The 18,785-nt window shown below is 34.9% G+C and overlaps 1 protein-coding gene across 4 annotated transcripts in view; it reads left to right on the top strand.

The window, feature by feature from the left end:
- Positions 1 to 18,785, top strand: part of Lrrc4c (leucine rich repeat containing 4C) — a 1,358,757-nt gene that overhangs the window by 968,619 nt on the left and 371,353 nt on the right. For 3 of the 4 annotated variants that reach the window (XM_085696658.2, XM_085696657.2, XM_085696655.2), the window contains one exon: positions 11,161 to 11,215. The exons of the other annotated variant lie outside the window; for it this stretch is intronic. The gene's annotated coding sequence lies outside the window, so the exon portion shown is untranslated. The remainder of the gene's footprint in view (positions 1 to 11,160; positions 11,216 to 18,785) is intronic. 4 annotated transcript variants of the gene reach the window in all.

The raw sequence follows: 18,785 nt of genomic DNA, 5'->3' as shown, positions 1-18,785 counted from the left end.
AACACGAGGTGGGGGTTTCTCAGCGGTTTCATTCTCAGGCTACTCCTTAGGTTATCTGCCCTGGGGAAACGCTGAAGTGTTTTTATTGCATAGAAGATCTTGAGAGTCACTCATCTCTTAGGTGCAAGAGCAGCAGAGTTGGAGGACATAGGGGCAGAAAATGAAGGAGTTTGGATCTTGTCTTCCTTTTAAAATATCATCCTTTTTACAAATACACTGAGTCCTCTTAGTGGTGTTTATGCATACATGGGTGCAGGACCATCTATGAGTGAGAGACGGAGAGGTGCAAACATATGAAGTAGAAAACGCGGTGGGGAATAGGGGAAAATTTGAGGTGGAAGACTGGGGATGGATTTTGTTAAGGTATATTAATTATATTCATGTATGAAATTCTCAATAAAATAATAATTATACCTATTTACAAATTCAGAAAACAGTGTACCTAGTAAAGGTATTATTTTTTTAATAATAATAATAACTTTTGTAAACCTTTAATAATCAGGTTTGTAAATGGGGCTATTAAAAAAATATTGGGAACATGCATGCATCCCCTGAAGTATCAGATTAGAGGTTGTCCCATAGAGACCAAATTGTTAGGAAAGCCAAGGTACATATTGTGTTACGTCAAATGTTTGCTAACATAACGTGATGCCTTCAGAAGCAGGAATTTTGGGGAAAAAAAGTGATTACTTTATTAAATAATGGCCTACAGATCAATGTAATTCTGGCCAAGTACTGTTGGAAGGAAGAAACAAAAATTAAGTTAAAAAAGCACAATAATGTAGATAAGCTTCACTTTTGAAATTAAATAATTGTTGCTAAAACTAAATTTTAATTTTATTTATTTCTACATTTGATCTATTCAGCCTATACTTATTGGAAAAATTACAGGACTTTTTGGTATATTTGTGTATGTAATGTGTGTGTGTGTGTGTGTGTGTGTGTGTGTGTGTGTGTTTTAATGTTTGTGGGTATTTATGTAGGTGTGTATGTCTGGGACTGGAGAATTATAGGCTAACATTGGACAACATCTGTTAACTCCTCTATACCTTATTCATTGAATCAGGATCCCTCAAGGGAACCCACAACTAACCTGGCTAGCTAATCTAGCTAATAAGTTTGCTTCTGAGACCCTGCCTCTACTTTGACTATAAATGAGAGGCCACAGGTTTACACAGTTTTTGAAAACCCAAACTGCAGACTTCTCACTTGCATGGCAAATAGACACTGTGGACTAAGCTGTTTCCCCTGTGACGTAAGAAAATTTTGACACAAGAATATGATAAGAATAAGGAAGAATAAATACTTTCTGTATAGTTTTAACACATATGTTTCAATGGGTATATATTTTTAATCTAATTGTGGCTCTTTGTCAGAGACCCTACACTGTGTATGTGTGCTTTATAAACATGCATTAGATATATTCAATTTGCACACTTTATATTGAAGTAGAAACAAAAAATCTAGTTCCTGCCAGTTGGTGGTGGCATATGCCTTTATGCCCAGCACTTGGGAGGCAGAGGCAGGCGAATCTCTGTGAGTTAGAGACAGGATTCAAAGCTACACATAGAAACCCTGTCTTGAAAAAAAAGAAAAAGAAAAAGAAGAAAAGAAATCTAGTTCCTAAGTATATCCAAGCATCCTTTTTTAAAATGCATGTTCAAGAGTCTAGCAACAAAGGTCAGTGAACTAAATTTCTCACTGCTAATCATGGCAACCTGAGTTTGAACCCCAAACCCAAGTAATTGAAACATAGGAAAGGTTTCTATGAGTTGCTCTCTGAGTTCCACATGCAGTGTAATAGGCACCTGAACAATTGTGCAAGTACATGCACACCCAAACATAATAAATATATACCTGTAAATAAACTGGAAAAGATACATACTCAAAAGTATTTGAACACTTGGAGCTACAAAGTCAACAAAGAGAGAATCATAAAATCATGTGATTGTTAGAGAAGGGTGTTAAAAAATCCCCTATATTGTAATTTCTTTTTTCTTTTTTTAAATAGTTTTTTATTTTACATACGAATCCCAGTTCCCTCTCCATCCATTCTCTTGCTTCCCCTACCTTCTCAACATCGCACCCAATCCACTTTCAAAGAGGAGGAGAGAGAAAGAGAGACAGAGAGAGAGAGAGAGAGAGAGAGAGAGAGAGAGAGAAGGGTTAGGACCTTCCATAGGGAATCAACAAACTCTGTCACATCCTGTATCTAGCCTGGGCAAGGTATATTTCTATATGGAATTGGCTACAAAAAGCCAGTTTATGCACTAGAGATAAATTATGTCCCACTGTCAGTGGTCCCACAAACTGCCCAAGCTATAAAACTGTCATCCACATTCAGAGGGCCTAGTTCATTCCTATGCAGGTCAGCTGTTTCTATGACTATCTCTTGAGATATCTGGGTTAAATTTGGCCCTTGTTTTAGGAGCTTAACTTGTATGTTCCAGGTATAGTATTAGGAGATAGAGTGAAGAAGATTAATAAAACCCCATCCTCACAGATTGTTCAAATTTGAAATAGCTTACCATGAAAATTATAAAGTGTAAATCACTATTAAATATTTCAGAATTATTTGGAATCTTATTGTTATCATCTAGAGGACTTGATCACATTCATTTTCTGTGCTAATTAAGGAATTATAGGGCTGGAAAAAGTCTCTCCTCTTCTATGTAATTGTTGCTTCAAATGATTTGAGATACAGTAGAAGGAGTGAAATTACTTTTCTCAAGTGTTTAAGCATATGGTAATTCTATTTGTCATTTTCTACATCGTGTATTTTTTCCTACCTCTTTCAGCTCCTCAGCAGTGGAATGTGTAGTTTTTGAAATCTGGAAAAAAAACCTCAATTGAAGGACCAATTTGTTTAGTTACTCTGACTCTGGATAGCAACTTAAAATCCTGAAATGGACTGTCCACATATTTAATATGGGTGCTGATAATACTATATACATTTTACAGCATCACGATTCAGAGATAATGAAATATGTGAAAGTGTTAAGTTAAATATAAACAACTAAGGATATATTATATCGGTAAGTTCACAGTCAAAGCCAATACAGTTTTTAACATAAATAAATCAAACAGAAACAAAACATGTAATTTTACTCTTATAAATAATGTTAAAGATAAATTGATCATCCAATATATTATTCTTGTGATTTTAATGAGTTCTGCCACTATGTTTTCTTTCTTAATGCAATCCAATCCCTCTCAATGAAGGAGGCAGATTTTGTAAACAAGCACTAGTTGATAAACATTCTAAAGTTTATGACTATAAAATGCATTTTTTGACAACTTAAAAGAATTGTGTTCTCTGAATTGTCATATGTATCAGATTCTAAAAAATCCTTTTCTTAATTCGGCACATAATATGTTTCTATCTATGATAAAAAGTATTAAAATCTATTCTTAAGAAGGTATTCAAAATGTCCAGATTTTGTCATTCTGTAGAACTTGGTAGAATGTGAGGAGAAATTTATTATGTATTATGACTACATTGCAGCTAATTGTCTGCTTAATGCTATATGCATGCCAAAGAGTTATAAAAATAATTAGAATTTATAATAATGCTATGGAGACTGGAGCCTAAGGCCGTTTCTTCATTTCCAGTGATGGCACATACTATGATTGAAAACTTTGTCAGGAAACAGCTGGTTGGGGGAATGTGCACTGAGAACTATATATGAGGAGCAGATATGAGAAGACATGGCCAACAGACACGTGTGGAGATGACATAATGATAGTCCTGAAACTAAATCAAAAGTTGTAAGTGTAAGAAAGAATGAGTAGAGTGGAGGAATTTTGATTCGAGTGAGTAGGACAGAGGAAAGGATACAAACGAGAATAAGTGGAATACACTGTATATATGTATGGAATTATTAAAGAAGAATTTAATTAATAGAAGAAAAAGGCATACCGTCAGGTGTTTTTAAAATGGGCTCCATCATTTCTGTGATCCTGGGTTGCTGAACTGTTAGACCATTTGACAACACTTTTTTTTTTTTGCCATCACTGAATAAAGAACTCTTTACATTAACAGTTATTCACATTATTGGAGACTTGTAAGTAAGTTTCAGCATGGAGTAACCTAACAGTGTTTACTGTTGTAACTTTTGTATGTTCACAGACACACACACACACACACACACACACACACACACACACACAAAGCCTCTCTAGTTTGGCTTGAGAACGTAATGCTTGATTAATCTAAATTTGAACTGCTGAGTATGAAGCACCCTAATCCTTCTGGGAAGCTTTAAAAGTGAAACAGATACAAAACGAAGATTGCGGTTAGTCTTAATTTTCTTTTACATGTGCAAATAAATATCTTGTGGTTGCTGAAACACATATACACACATGTGCACACAAACAATCCTACCCAAAAGACAACAAAAAAATACCTTATTACAAACTTTATGGCTTAAAAGATCAGAAATGAACAGAAATGTGTCTAATGTACCTGTTGTCTTGCAGGCTGCCAAAAATCAATTACCACTTGGAAGGAGGATACTCAAGGTCTGAATCAGCAACCAGTCCAGTAGCTGCAGCATTCTTTTATTAGTGGAGCATCTCTTCACTTTATCTCCATAGTCAAAATGACATTGATACCCTAATTGGGCTCTTTTCTTTACAATACACAGAACTGTAGCAAATCAAGGATAGCTCAGACTAAAGTCTCATTTCAATGTCCTTGACTTTACTGTATCAGAAAAGTTCTTCTCTCCCTGAGAAGTTACTAGTCACATATCTAGTGGGGCATGGATGTTCTCTGAGGGGTATTTGTACATCATGAGTTACAAGTGTAGAGGTTTTCTCCTTTGCACAAGAGACTACAAAGCACCATGCCTAGTTTGGTTTGCATCCTATCAAGAGTCACATATGTCAGGTTCTACCAGTATTTGGGGTTGTAAGCTTGATTATTTTGTTAAGGCAAGCTGTCACATTGGAAAGGTCTGAATGTTAAAATTCTAGTAATGGGGAGTTACTTATTAACAAAGACTTTAGTATCCATTCCTTTTTGAAACTATGAGTTCATATGGGGACTTGAAATAGTATTCTTGTGTAATATTGTTTCCATATATAGGCTAAATTACTCATGAAAAAGGACTTATGCCACACAATCTAAGCATAAAAATGCGTTCCTAAAATGAGAAGCAGAGGAGTATGGAGACAAGACTTTATTGCCTTATTCATACTAATTTTTATCATAAAAGCTAGTTGAAACAGCCCACTGGTGGCACATCAGTGGGTGTGTTTGTGTTTCTCTCTTTTGTTTTAATTATCACCTCTATTTATTCCATTTCTTGAAAATCAAATGTAGACTTTTGCCTTTCATTTTTATGCTAAATTATATCAAACTTAGCCAGGAAATACCCTTTCAAGCTGGTTTTTGCATCTTATTGAAATCTTTCCTACAATTCTAGGAGTTTGAACTGTTCCTCCAGAAGGCTTACATGTTCTGGCTTTGGCTTTCAATACTTGTTCAAAGGTGGATTTGGGGAGAATATAGGCTCATGAAGGCTGTGATTTATCAGTACATTATCTTTATAGGGATTCACAAATTCCTGATATCATTGGAAAGTAGAGAAAACTGGGAGGGACCTGAGAGTAGGAAGTAGGTCATTGGTGGCCTGTTTCTGAACAACATACTTTGACTCTGGTCCCTTCCTTCGGTTCTCCTTGCTGTCTTTCTTTACAAATGCTCCTGCCATCATGGTGTATGGCCTTATGCATAGCAGAGTGTGCTGCGGTCCATGTAACATAACCTCTGAAACCTCAAGCTTAAGTAAAACTTTTCTCCTTCTAAATATCATACAGCTGTCATCGTCATGAGTACAAAATGCTGATCACCACAGCTCCTGAGTAGGATTGAGCCCTTCCCGATCTCAGACACAATTCTTTTGTTCTCCAGATCTTCCCCAGTCCATTTCTAATGCTTGTCTACTCAGCTTCATGCTCTTTCTCTTTCTTTAAAACCAAGCCAAATACACACACACCCACGGTGCCACACCCACAGTTACACCCACAGCAAACAAGCAAGGAGTTAGATGTGTTTTGAGAAAATACTCCTGAGTTTAGCGGCTCTTTGGGGTGTGGTTGATACACCCAATGTCACTCCCTTGAAGAAAATCAACTCTCATCCCTTCTCCCAGCTCATAGCAATTGTAAATATTCCTGGTTAAGCTGTGATTTTATGCTCACGTATCATCATCCATGCTTGAATTTTGTCTAGCTTGAGCTTGTGAAGGTCTTGTGGATGCTGTCACAGTCTCTGTATGTACATTAGTCTTGCTATACCTGAAATATACTTTCCCAGACTAGTTTGCCTTTTTCATTTCTTTTGAAAACACCCCAAAAGAGTAGACTGAAAAATGACTTGTTTGTTTACCTAATGTATTTTAAGTTTAAGATGAAAAAATATAGAATTGCTTTCATACCCATATTGATGGATATTAGTTTTTTTTTATAATCCTACAAACCCTCGTTAGACAAAATCCCAGAATGGAGCAGTAAGATTAGAATTAAGTCCCTCTCTTAATTGAGAAGATGTTGACAATTAATAGCTGAACTAGAGTTTATTTTCCTTAGCAGTATGTCTGATAATATGTCTAGCATATATCAATGAATGATGATACAACTAAGAATCTTGTGGCACTATAACTGGACTTTACGTATGTTTTGGGGTTTTTTGTTTCTTTAAAATTGACAGAAAGTGAGTGGGAAATGAAATTAGGGGTGATTCTGGGAGAAGTTAGGGAAGAAGGGAATAAGTGGATATGGACAACATATGTTGTATAAAATTCTCAAAGATATTTGATACATACCTACATATATGTGTTTTACACACACACACACACACACACACACACACACACACACATATATATATATATATATATATATATATACTGTATAGCATATGTTAATTCTGCAATGAATAATTAGGTATGTATGCCATTTGTATTTTTGATGATTTCTTTTGTAGATAGATTCATAAAAGTTACACTACACACTCAAAGAGCATTAAGATACTGGAGGTTTTTGTTTGTTTTCAGTCTCAAATTTTACTATATTATATTTTATGCTCTTAAAACATTTTAGTTAGAATATATCAATTATATATAATCACAGGTTTCATGAACATATTTTCATACATTTACATAATAGATTTCAATTGGTTTATGGACTACAATAGCTATTTCTTCCTAGTATTCACAATAGATCATGGTCAAACAAAAGTTTTTGACAAATTTGTAAATGTGGTATATGACTTTTATCTTAATTTGCATATTATTTATGCAATTGAACCACTGTTCATAGGTCATTTAAAACTAATTACTCTTTCATCAGTAATCAATTTTGTTTGTGGAAATTTCAGTTTTTTAACAGCTAGTCCTATAAAATGTGTTATTTTATTTAGTTACAAATAATGTTATTTGTAAATTTGAGATTTATTATTCATCTTCTTCATTAAACTACCTTTAAAGTAATTTTAGCTAATTATTTCTCAAATATGTCATTGTCTGGAATGTACTTTCTCTTTGTGAGTGACTGGTGTGACTTCTTTTTTTGCACATCTGCATTAGATTTATTTATTTCTATTTGTTAGCTTTATTTGAATTGGTTCTCTGAGATACAGCTTATATTTCAGACTGACCGGTGAAATTTTGATAGTAATTTGATTGATCCATCAGAATTCCAAACCTAGTCAGAGCTCTCTGTCACTTCCCTTCTTGTACACCAACCCTGTCCTTCCCTACACACCAGCCCCTGACCCCACCTACCTTCAACCCACCCCACCTCCAACATGATGGTGGGTATTTGAAATGCTTAGGCATTCTCTTCTTTATACTACCTATTTCATTCCTCACTCAAGACTTTTCTTGTTGAAACCTTTTCCAGCCTAACTGCTGTTTTACAAGAAATGATACCTTAAGACCATCAAGATATCCTGCCAGGTAGATGCAGCCACTTTACCTAAACCCAGCCCTAGGTGGAGGGCTTTCCTGTGCACATAAAAGACTGGTACCCCTAGCACCTTTCACCCCTACACACAATTTGTACTTCTCCCGACTCTGCACTCATTGAAGGGCCAGTGAAATAATGTGTGTGTGCGTGGAGATTCTCTCTTTGAATGCGCACTTGACCTGACATATCAGCATGCCAACTGCACTGCCCTTACAATTTTACTGAAAGTTTAATTTATTTCCTATGCCCCCTTGTCTGTGCTAATCTATTAGGAATGAAAGATTAAATGGGTCTTTCTTATCCCTTTACAGAATTTAATTTATTTAATTTCTCCATAGCATGATTTTTTGATGGATTTTAATCATTTGGCCTCTATTTTATTGTCCTGTTCCAATTATTAGAAGAAAAAAAATTATCCGCTTTAACTTCTATTTAATCTGAAAGCACAAAGAATTTATTTTAGAGGACCATCTCTACCAGTGATACAAAATTTGCCTAAAAGTATTCCTGCATTTTCTAATGTTTTAATGGGATTACTGGCCTATGGTCTCTGACCAATCTGGTTTGAGTGAAAGGTGCTGGTTTTTTTTTTTGTTATAAAGAATTCATGTGAACATACCTGAATATGCTCCTCTGGCATTACAATAAGAGTTTTGAGTAACAGAAGGCCATACCTGAATCAAAACTCATGTTCAAACTGTGGAGTAGTGCACATCTTTAATTTTAGCACCTGGGAGACAGAGACAGACTGTTTTCTCTGAGTTTGAGGTCATCAAATGTTACACTGCAGGATTTTCTCCAAAACAAAACATATAATTGTCACCCAACTAACAAGTGAAATCTACTTCAGTAATAAAACATTAAAGGGTGTTCTAATGAGAAACCTTGCATCATTATCCACCTTGGTACAAGATAAATGGGCAGCAATTAGCATTCTTCCTAACTTATGAGCATTTCATAATACTATTTAACTGTTCTTCCACAGTATCCCTACCAGGTTGATGTAGTAAACCTTATTTCACAAACAGATATAGGCAGTAACACTTGCCAAGTCACAAGACTAACCTATTAGCTACCTCTTTTGTTTATCTAATATTCAAGGTCTCATCTTCATTTTTACTTTTGATTCATCTGATATTTAAATCTTTTATAATAAGGAACCCAGAAAACATTCCACAAACAAAGAAATACCCATGCCAAAAGTGTCACCATTCTGCTTTCTATAAGTGATACTGTTGAATGAAATCATATTTTATAAAGTCTGTAAAAAGTAATCCCTATGGAAAATGGATTATTTATATTCAGCAAAATGATAAGGTGTTTACTTCCTGAGCTCTTTGGTGCATTCATTAAAATTATCCCAGTGGTGGCCGTTTCTAAACTGGGAGTTAGATATTCATGCGCCTGATACTCAAGAGTCTATAAAAGTAAAAAGAGTGAAATTTAATATGCAGTATATGCTTTAGTCAGTAAGATAATATTATGTTTGCTTATTCTCTGGAAAGTCATCAAAATATTTGCTCATATTCCTGGTCATTAACCACAAGATGCAATATTAAATGTCAGATGACTATGGAACTACATACAAATTAGCACTTAGTGGAATGCTCCACAAAGGAGAGAATAGCTAGCTTCTATCATGATAGTGTGCAAAAGTTTTAGCTTATGGTAACTAGACTGACTAGTACAGTAAAATCCATCTCCATATCACATATAACTCAGTAACTACCTCCAAATTCATTTGCTGAGGAGCTACTTTGTATAGGACATATTAAAAACACCATCTCGTGTATTTCTAAACTACTCCATAGACATAAAGGAGGAACTGAGACTCCAGAAGCTTTACAAAACAAAGACAGTAAATCTTGCACATTTTTACACACTCATTAAGTTACAGTCTCAGGATTTTGATTCAATTATATCTGATATGGAATATCAATCTCTACACCAGAATGAATATGAATATATATTCATGAATGAATATATATACTAATTTAGCCATTCTAATAAGGTTCATATCAACTTGACACAAGCTAGAGTTATCTGAATGGAGGGAATCTCAACTGAACAAAAAATGTCTCCACGAGATCTAGATGTAGGACATTTTCTTAATTACTTATTGTTGGGGGAGGATTCAGCCCTTGTGGGTGGTGACATCCCAGGACTGGTGATCAACAGTTTGTAGCGTGAGGGGAGCCTGCTTGTTTTCTGTGGAAACAAAAGCAAAATCTCTTCTCCAAAGTAACATATCTTTTGACTTCAATTTTGAAGCCAAGGTATTTTCAAAATACCTATCTTGGATTGATTCTGCAGTATTTATAAGTAAATATCTTTTAGCAGCTGTTGCTCCTTCCTTGGCATTTAAACAATTCAAAGAGAGCAAATTAACATACAGTATCAAGATTCTCTGTGTATTTTCTATCTTTACGTGGCTTTATTTTAACCTCTATTTCTTTTATTTTTACTTTTAACTTTTGGCTTTTTGAGACAGGTTCTCTGCATATCTTTGTCCTGGAATTCCCTCTGTAAACCTGGTTATCCTTGAACTCCCAGAGATCCGTCTGTCTCTACCTCCCAGGCTACTTTCTTTCTTTCTTTTTTATTTTGAGAACTTTAACCTTTAGCCTGTATATATTTTTAACACACTGTAAACCATTTAGAGGTTTTCTTACTCTCTGAATCTCTCCTTACTGTATATCTCTCCTTTTCTGACCACATGGGTCTTTAATTTGCTAAGGAAAATGGAGAAGTCAACACTCAAAAGCTATTAAGGCATTCATGGTCCGTGCCAGGAAGCAAGCTGCAACATTGTTTCCATAGTCAGAACTGCCCGCTTGAAAGAGTCAGAGTTTTCCCTGGCAGGAAGGCCCAGAAAGCCAGCATTTTAAAACAGCGCAGATTTTTTCCTGCTATGGCTGAAAACTGAAATGCTTTAGTCTAGTCTTTCCCAAGCTTTCTCAGGCTTTCTGTGGATGCAGTTATCCACGTGGGCGCCATTCTTTAACATAAAGAGTCCTGTTTGTTTGTTGGGGGTTTCTGTTCCTCCGCATCCCCCAGCTATTTAGTCCCAGAGAAAAATCACACTGAAATCTCTGTAAGTTATAAATGCTGATTGGCCCATTAGCTCTATCCTCTTACTGGCTAACTCTCACATCTTGATTAACCCATTTTTCTGATCTATTTTAGTCACTCCTGCCCAGATCACCGAAGCAGCAGGATGTGAGCTGCCCCACTGAAAAAGGTACTGAACCCTTTCCTCCCCAAGTTGCTTCAGTTGTGGTGGTGTTTCCCCACAGCAATTGTAATCTTGACTAAGACAGACACCCTTCGATAAACTTAGATATGAACAATTTTAAAGAAGGCATTTCTTTGCTTTTTGCTCTTTATTTCTTCTTCTTTCTCTTCTTTTTTTGGGGGATGGGAAATTTTTTAGGGTCCTTGAGTTTTCTTTAATTCTGTTCTGTTATTGGACTTAATTGCTTTTCTGATACGGAATTAGATCATTTCAAGGAAAACACTTTGAACAGAACAACAATTTGTTTGTATTTCCAGTAGACACAGAAAATAAAGGAGGCCACATTTACAAATCAAAATACCTTTGTTACAGAGATGAGAAAGAAAACTTGACCTAGGTCAAGGTGAGAAATCAGTAAGCCTGAGCCTTAGCTTTCAGCATGAAACCTAACATATTTCAGGACTGAGAAAGTTTCATACTGACATTTTATTTCAAACCCTTCACTGATTATTTCTGCTACCTCTGCACTAAATCATCAAAAATAAACCAAACTTTGGATTTCCTGTCTTGAGAAAGAAAATGACTATTCACTTCAATTATAAACAGTGAAGGGAAAATAAAAACAATTGTATATCCTGAGAACAAACTGAATGTGGTCATACCTCCTTCCTAATGTTTTTTAAAACAAATCAATAAAAACAAGGTACTTCAGAAAGTAACTGCTTAATAGAGAGGCAAGTAGCTTGTCTTGGTTCTTCAATGTCATCTCCAAACTCAATAGTACAAATTATGTTCTAAAAACAGGGCTTTATTCCTGTCCAAATTACAGACATACACACACACACACACACACACACACACACACACACACACATCATAGATTATATATGATATATAACATGTTATATAATATATATGTATACTATATAACTTATGATATTTGCCAATTCTGGGATCCGAGCTAAACGGAATATTGAGTGATAGCAATTTAAATTCTTCCTTCCATGGATAAATCATAGAAAATTAATGGAAAAAGATGGAGAATAATGTGTGAGTGGAATGGGCTGTTCATCTTTGAATTGGACAAATCAGACTGCTAAGAACCTGAAAGAAACTGAATTATTACTGGACTTTAACAGAACTGTTTTTTTTTAAGAAAGCATCAATACGTAATTTTGCACTGTATATGCCTTGGTGCCAAGGATTACTAAAACTCTTAGATGCATATTAATTAGGTTGTCTCCTACAGAATACATTAGAAAACATTTCACAGCATGTCTGTAAGATGAAAGGTATTTAAATAAATTATAGAATTTATGGACTCTTTTTCCCACTTCAAGTATGTTCTTAACATCTTTATCATTTTTACTGCTTTGTTGGGTTTGTTGCCTAACATTGGACTATTAAGCTAATTCTATAAAGGATTATAGGTCAGAAAGAACAGATCTGAAGCTGGTTATTTTCTTTTTTCAAATCTATGTTTTTGAATTTAATCTTCCCTTATTAGGTTATAGTTTAAGAGTCTCTATTTCTTTCCAAATGTGATGCTTAACACAAATTGAGCTGGGGATGTGCTTGAAAACGTTTCTCTACTATTTTGCACATTTTCTTTTTCCTCTGAATATCTATCCTACTTCATCTCCGGAAGTCTTTAGATCTAGAGGGCAAGCCGTTGTCTCAGGACACAGTTTGTTCTGGCATAGAACAGTATGTTCCTTCTTCTAATGCCTAACTTAGTGTCAGTTTGGGAGTTAGTAGTAATGTAGCAATCTTTTTCAGGAGATAAAACTGGACCAAGGAGATTGCATAGTTGTTAAATGTCTTGCCTAGCAAGCAAGAGGCTCTGATGCCAATATCCTGAGCCTGAGTAAAATCAGTGTGGGATTATAATCCCAGTGCTTGAGTGGCAGAATAAATAGATCTGTGGTGATGTCTAGCCAGATAGTCTAGATACTTGAGTAGCTCCAGGCCAGAATAAGACTGTTTCAAAAATGAGTAAATAAATGATTTACAAATGGTACTGAAAATACACACACACACATACCTGTGTGTGCACAGAAGTATACATTGGCTATTGCCTGCTTGGGCGTTAATTTTGTGATTTAATTTGAAAACAGTTTAATGCCTAGTTGCACTTATTTTGTAAAATGGCAGCTAAGACATTGCTGTGAAGATATCTTTTTAGATGAGGATAATATATAAATCAACAATAAAGAAATAAAAAGGCATGAGTAAGTATAGATGAAACAGGATTATTCTTATTTGCAAAATAAATATATAATCTTACACGGGTATATTCTATAAAATATGAGATCTGATAAATATTTTTATCAAAATAGCTAGATATAGAATCAAACTACTAGATGCACTAACATTTCTTTTATAAGCATAATAAATATGTTGAAAATAAATATGGAAATAATTTCTACTCACAATACCTTCACATATATTTTGTAATAAACTGACCCCTGTTTGATAGATCTATAAAACCTAAATATAAAACTAATGAGAGAAGAAATCTAAACACTAAAACATTGAAAGACCTTCTGTAATGACAAATTGGAAGAAATAAATATTAGAAAAATAGTACAATTACCCAAAACTCTTTACAGACTAGATAACACCCTCATCAAAATTCCAATTACATTCTTCACAACAGTAGTAAAAGTACTGCTCTAAAGTTCATTTGGAAGCATGGAAGACAGTGAATAAATAAAGCAACCTGAGCAAAAAGAACAATGCCACAAACATCACCACACCTGACTTTAAGATATTTCTGAGAGCTTTTATGACTAAACAGGATTTTATTGCAACAAAACAGATATTGGAACACACACACACACACACACACAGACACACACCTACTTAGATCTACCATCATCTCACTTTGTCAAAGATGGAAAACACACATGTTAAAATATTATGTTCAGAGACACTAGGCACCTTCTCTTCTATTAAGGCTAAATGAAGCAATCCAGTAGGAATAAAGGTTCCCAAAAGCAGGAAACAGAGTCAGAAACATCCCCTGCTCCCATTGTTAGGAGTTGCACAAGAAGACCAGGCTACACAGCTGTAGCATATATCCAGAGGGCATAGGTCAGCTCAATGCAGACTCCGTGGTTATCACTTAAGTCTCTGTGAGCCCCTATTTTCCCAGGTTAGCTGGTTCTGTGGGTTTTCACATGCTGCCATTGACTCCTTTAATCTTCCTCTCCCTGCCCTGCAGGATTCCCTGAGTTGTGCGTAATGTTTGACTGTTGGACTCTACATCTGTTTCCATCAGATATTCATGCAATGGTCACCTTTTTTTGAAAAGAAACAGGAGTGAATGACAGAAAGGGAAGGATTGGGAGGAAAGGGGTGAGGGGAATCTTTGCTTGGGATGTAAAAACAAACAAAATAAGTGAATAAACAAAAAATAGTATTTCAGAAAATGGTATTGAGAAAATTAGATATGCACATGTCAAAGATAAGAAAAGAGTAGTATTCCTCTGTCTGTTAGAAAACCAACTCTGTGTTGATCAATGACTATATTGTGAGACCTAAAAGTCTGAAACTGTTGCAGGGAAATGTAGGAAAAACATTTCAAATTATAAGCATGACTTTCTGAAAATGATTCCCGTAGCACAAGAAATACAACCAGGAACTGACAAATGAACTTGTGTGAAATTAGAAAGTTTTTAACATCGAAGAAAGAGATGATGTGAACAACAGCCCAAGGAATGGGAAAAGCAATCACTAATCTACAACTTACAAAATGTAGTATATAGAGATATTTTTTAAAAATAAATAGCAAAAACACACATTCAGTTAATAAATATTTAAATAATAGGCCAAACAGTTTTCAAAGGATGAGGTAAAACTGTCCAGTAAATACAAGACATGTTTAATATCCCACTTTCAGGAAATACAAATTTCATTGACATTTCTTCTCACTACAATCAGACTGGTTATTTTATGAAAAAAGAATATTAACAACAAATGTTTTTAAAATTGAAAGGGTGGTCTTAAGTAGTGCTTGGGCCAAGAGAAATTACTCTAGACACTATAAAAATAAGCTTCTTCTCCAAAACACTAAAATTAGAACTAACATATGACTGAAAATTTTATATTCCTGGGTATACATATACCTGAAGGATGTTAAATCAACATATCACAGTGATATTTACACATCTGTGTTACTGCAGAAGTATCTTCAGCATCCAGGTTGTCAAATCAGTGTACATGTCTATCACAGGGTACATGGACAAATATAATGTTCGTGTAGGAGGCTGTGACATACATACAATATAGAGCTTTATTTAACTATAAGGAAGAATGAAACTGTGCCCTTTGTAAGAAACTGAATGCAACTGTAGATTATTATATCAAACAAAATAATCCTGATTGAGAAAGATAAATACCACATGATTTGTGGATTTTAATTTTTAAATAGAAACAGAAAATTGTATATGAGATGTTAAAATAGAAGCAAGAGTGGAAGGGTTGGCTTACCAGATAGGAACACTTGCTGTTCTAACAGAGGACAAGAATTTGGTTGCATGCCCTGACATTCAGTGGCCTACAATTGCCTGTTAACTCCAGTTTCAAATGATCTGATGCCCTCTTTTGAACTCCCCATACACTGCCACACATGTTACACACTACACGTAAACACATACATCTTTTCAAATTGAAATTAGAAATAGATTTATTTGAAGGAATGAGTGACAACCGGGCGAGGTGGAAAAGTACAAAGGGAGAGTTAGGTATGAATTTGATCAAAGGACATGATATACCTATTCAAAATATTCCTATATAAACAGGAATATGTTTGATGAATGTATAATCATAAAAATGTAAATTAATGAAGAGAATATACAACCTAGTGCTCAGCCTTGAAAATGACCAATTTGATCAAGCTATTTTTCTTCTTAATATATTGTTTCTCATATATATTTTGATGCACACAACCTTAAATTATTTAACCCAATAAAAAACAATTAGCACAATTTTTAATATACAGGAGCACGTTTTATTCACTTCCAACTGCACTGTCAAATATACCCAGTCTCCAGACTGTAAAGATAAACAAATCCTCCCTGTTTATTACACATACAGTTAAATGCCTGTCAGCAGCACCTGTTCACAGCCTGGTCATTCACAATTAGGTTCCTTCTAGAAATTTTAAAATAACACATGTATTGCTATGCCATTGTCCATTTATACTTACTGTGCCCTAACAATCTATTCCATTCTGTGGCAAGGCATGTTATCAAATACTTACTCTCTTTATTCTTGATATTAAATCAGCCCTAATTTGATCCTGTTCTCCTCTGTGGAGTGACACACAGTTACTATCAGGCTGCTGTGCCTCAGTTGTAGTGTTTGAAAGCCTGTTCCCTTTCTTGCCTCACATCAAATGTATTTATTAATGTGGTGTAAGCCTCTATTTCATAATGACATTTTACTAGTACAGGTGAAATGGTGATGGACAGCTTTCAGACGAACAACACTCTTTTAGTAACTGGTATTGCAGTTTGGTCTCCTCCATAATAATAGTAATGACAACGAAAAGGAAGTAAATTCCAAAGAACACAAAAATTGCTAAAGAATGGAAGTATAGAGTCAAAAGGAGTTAAGACCTTAAAGAAAAAAAAATTTGGGGGGACTGCTTATGAATTTTCACTACTTAAGCAAGCACGCCACTTCATTCTATCCCACCCCAATCTTTTATCAGTGGTCGCAATCAATAACAAAGAAAAAATTTGAAACGACTTAAGAATTTCTCAATCACTATTCCAATAATATGTAGATAATTTTTTCATCAGTAATGGGTTTGTGACTGCATCTTTTTCTTTGAAGAAAATTGAAGCTCATACAAATCAATTCAAGCATTCATGCCTCATCAAGCAAAAGGACGGTTTATGAAAATAAAAATGATTCTATATTCATTTGGTAAATTAAACACAGCACACCCAGACCCAGGACTTCAAAGTATTGTGATTTCAAGTAAAATGAACAAAACTTGATTAGGAGAGAAGAATTAAAGAGTAGTATACATGATAGAAATTACTTAGACTCTTAGAAGAAGGCATGATTACAATATCTTTTCTTTGAGTTTGTGCGTTAGTTTTACAATCAACAGATAGGCTATCATTGAATATCAGAGACTGTCTTATCTCAAGCAATGCATTAGGATCATAATCATCTTCCGTAATTTAATGTAACCTCCTCTATTTAAGTCATATTTCTGTGACTTTGTAATATGCAAAGTAAAAGTGATAGGATAAATGTACAAAATTAGTTCAAAATGGGATGAAAAACATGACTTACAACATGACTGTTTGTAATATAGTAGACATTCAGTAATTATTAGATGTCTGTGTTTATTTATTAGCAAAGCGTTTTGTGAATTTTTTTTGCTCTAAGGCAAAGATTATAGAACTCAGTAGAGTGCCTGGAACACTTCTGTAGAGTGTTACAGACACTCTTTAAATGGATTATGTGGTCAAATAAGTTTAGGGATGGTGGATTAAGCCCATTTCTTCACCATGAGAATATTGAAAGCTTTTAATAGGCTGATTTCCAAAGTGAATTTCTAAAAGGGAACAGTGAATATAGTGGTTCTAATGCATTTCCTCAAGTAGCACTTTGTCTAATGTACATTTTTGAAGTTCTGTGTTGCTTCACATATATGTTAGGAAGATTTGTAGCTGCCCTTGAAATGAATGCCAGAGTGTTAAAAAATACTGTGCTTCTGATTTATTTTCAACCCTTTACTGATAATCATGCACAAGATCAAGCAAGTCATTTTAAAACTCTCTGTAACTATCAGAAGTTATGAAAAGGAAGACTATTTTATTTTGGGGGGCTCAGTTTCAAGTTATGCTCAGTATCTGAAATGCATCTTCTTTTGTTGTCATGCTAACTTTAATGAGGCACTGCAAGATCTTTTTCTCTCACTAGCCTCCTTCACACATGCACACACACTCAAGCACACATGCACACACACACACACACACAGCCACAAAGAGAGACACGTATCTGTACCTCCCTATCATCTACACACATTCTAAATTGAATGTGCACACTACCATCATAAGGGACACAGCTGGGAAGACATTTTGTGCACCCTACCTGAAAGCTCCATAATAATCTACATAATAATCTAGAGATCTGGGAAGACTCACAGTCAGATCCAGAGCTGGCTCAGAGTATTTTATCCCTTAGATTATAGCTCATTGATTAGCAATGGCACCAAGAGACAATTAAGACAATAAGAGAACACATCATATTAGTAACCACTATATGAGGCAATTTACTTACCATATGGTTTTGCATAAAGATATGTGAGCCTTGCTAGAAGTCCTATGCCCTTTCCTTTCATTATTTTTTAAATACCAAAGGAGTTTTCATGTATAACTGAATGGAGTTCTGGCGCTCAGAATATTGTAATAAAAAAGTAGTTAGTACTAGTAATTGTTGCCATTTGATGACTCCTGGATCAGATTATCTCTGTGTCTAGGTTTTGTTAAAGCATGAGCCTGGAATTCTTTTGGCTCATATCCTGTTTAACTCTTCTGATTATTACTAA

Source organism: Myodes glareolus, chromosome 10, assembly GCF_982192425.1.
Source record: "Myodes glareolus chromosome 10, mMyoGla1.1, whole genome shotgun sequence".
NCBI lineage: Eukaryota > Metazoa > Chordata > Mammalia > Rodentia > Cricetidae > Myodes > Myodes glareolus.
The sequence above is the reverse complement of the archived record's forward strand: the minus strand, read 5'-3'. Positions and strand labels throughout refer to the sequence as shown.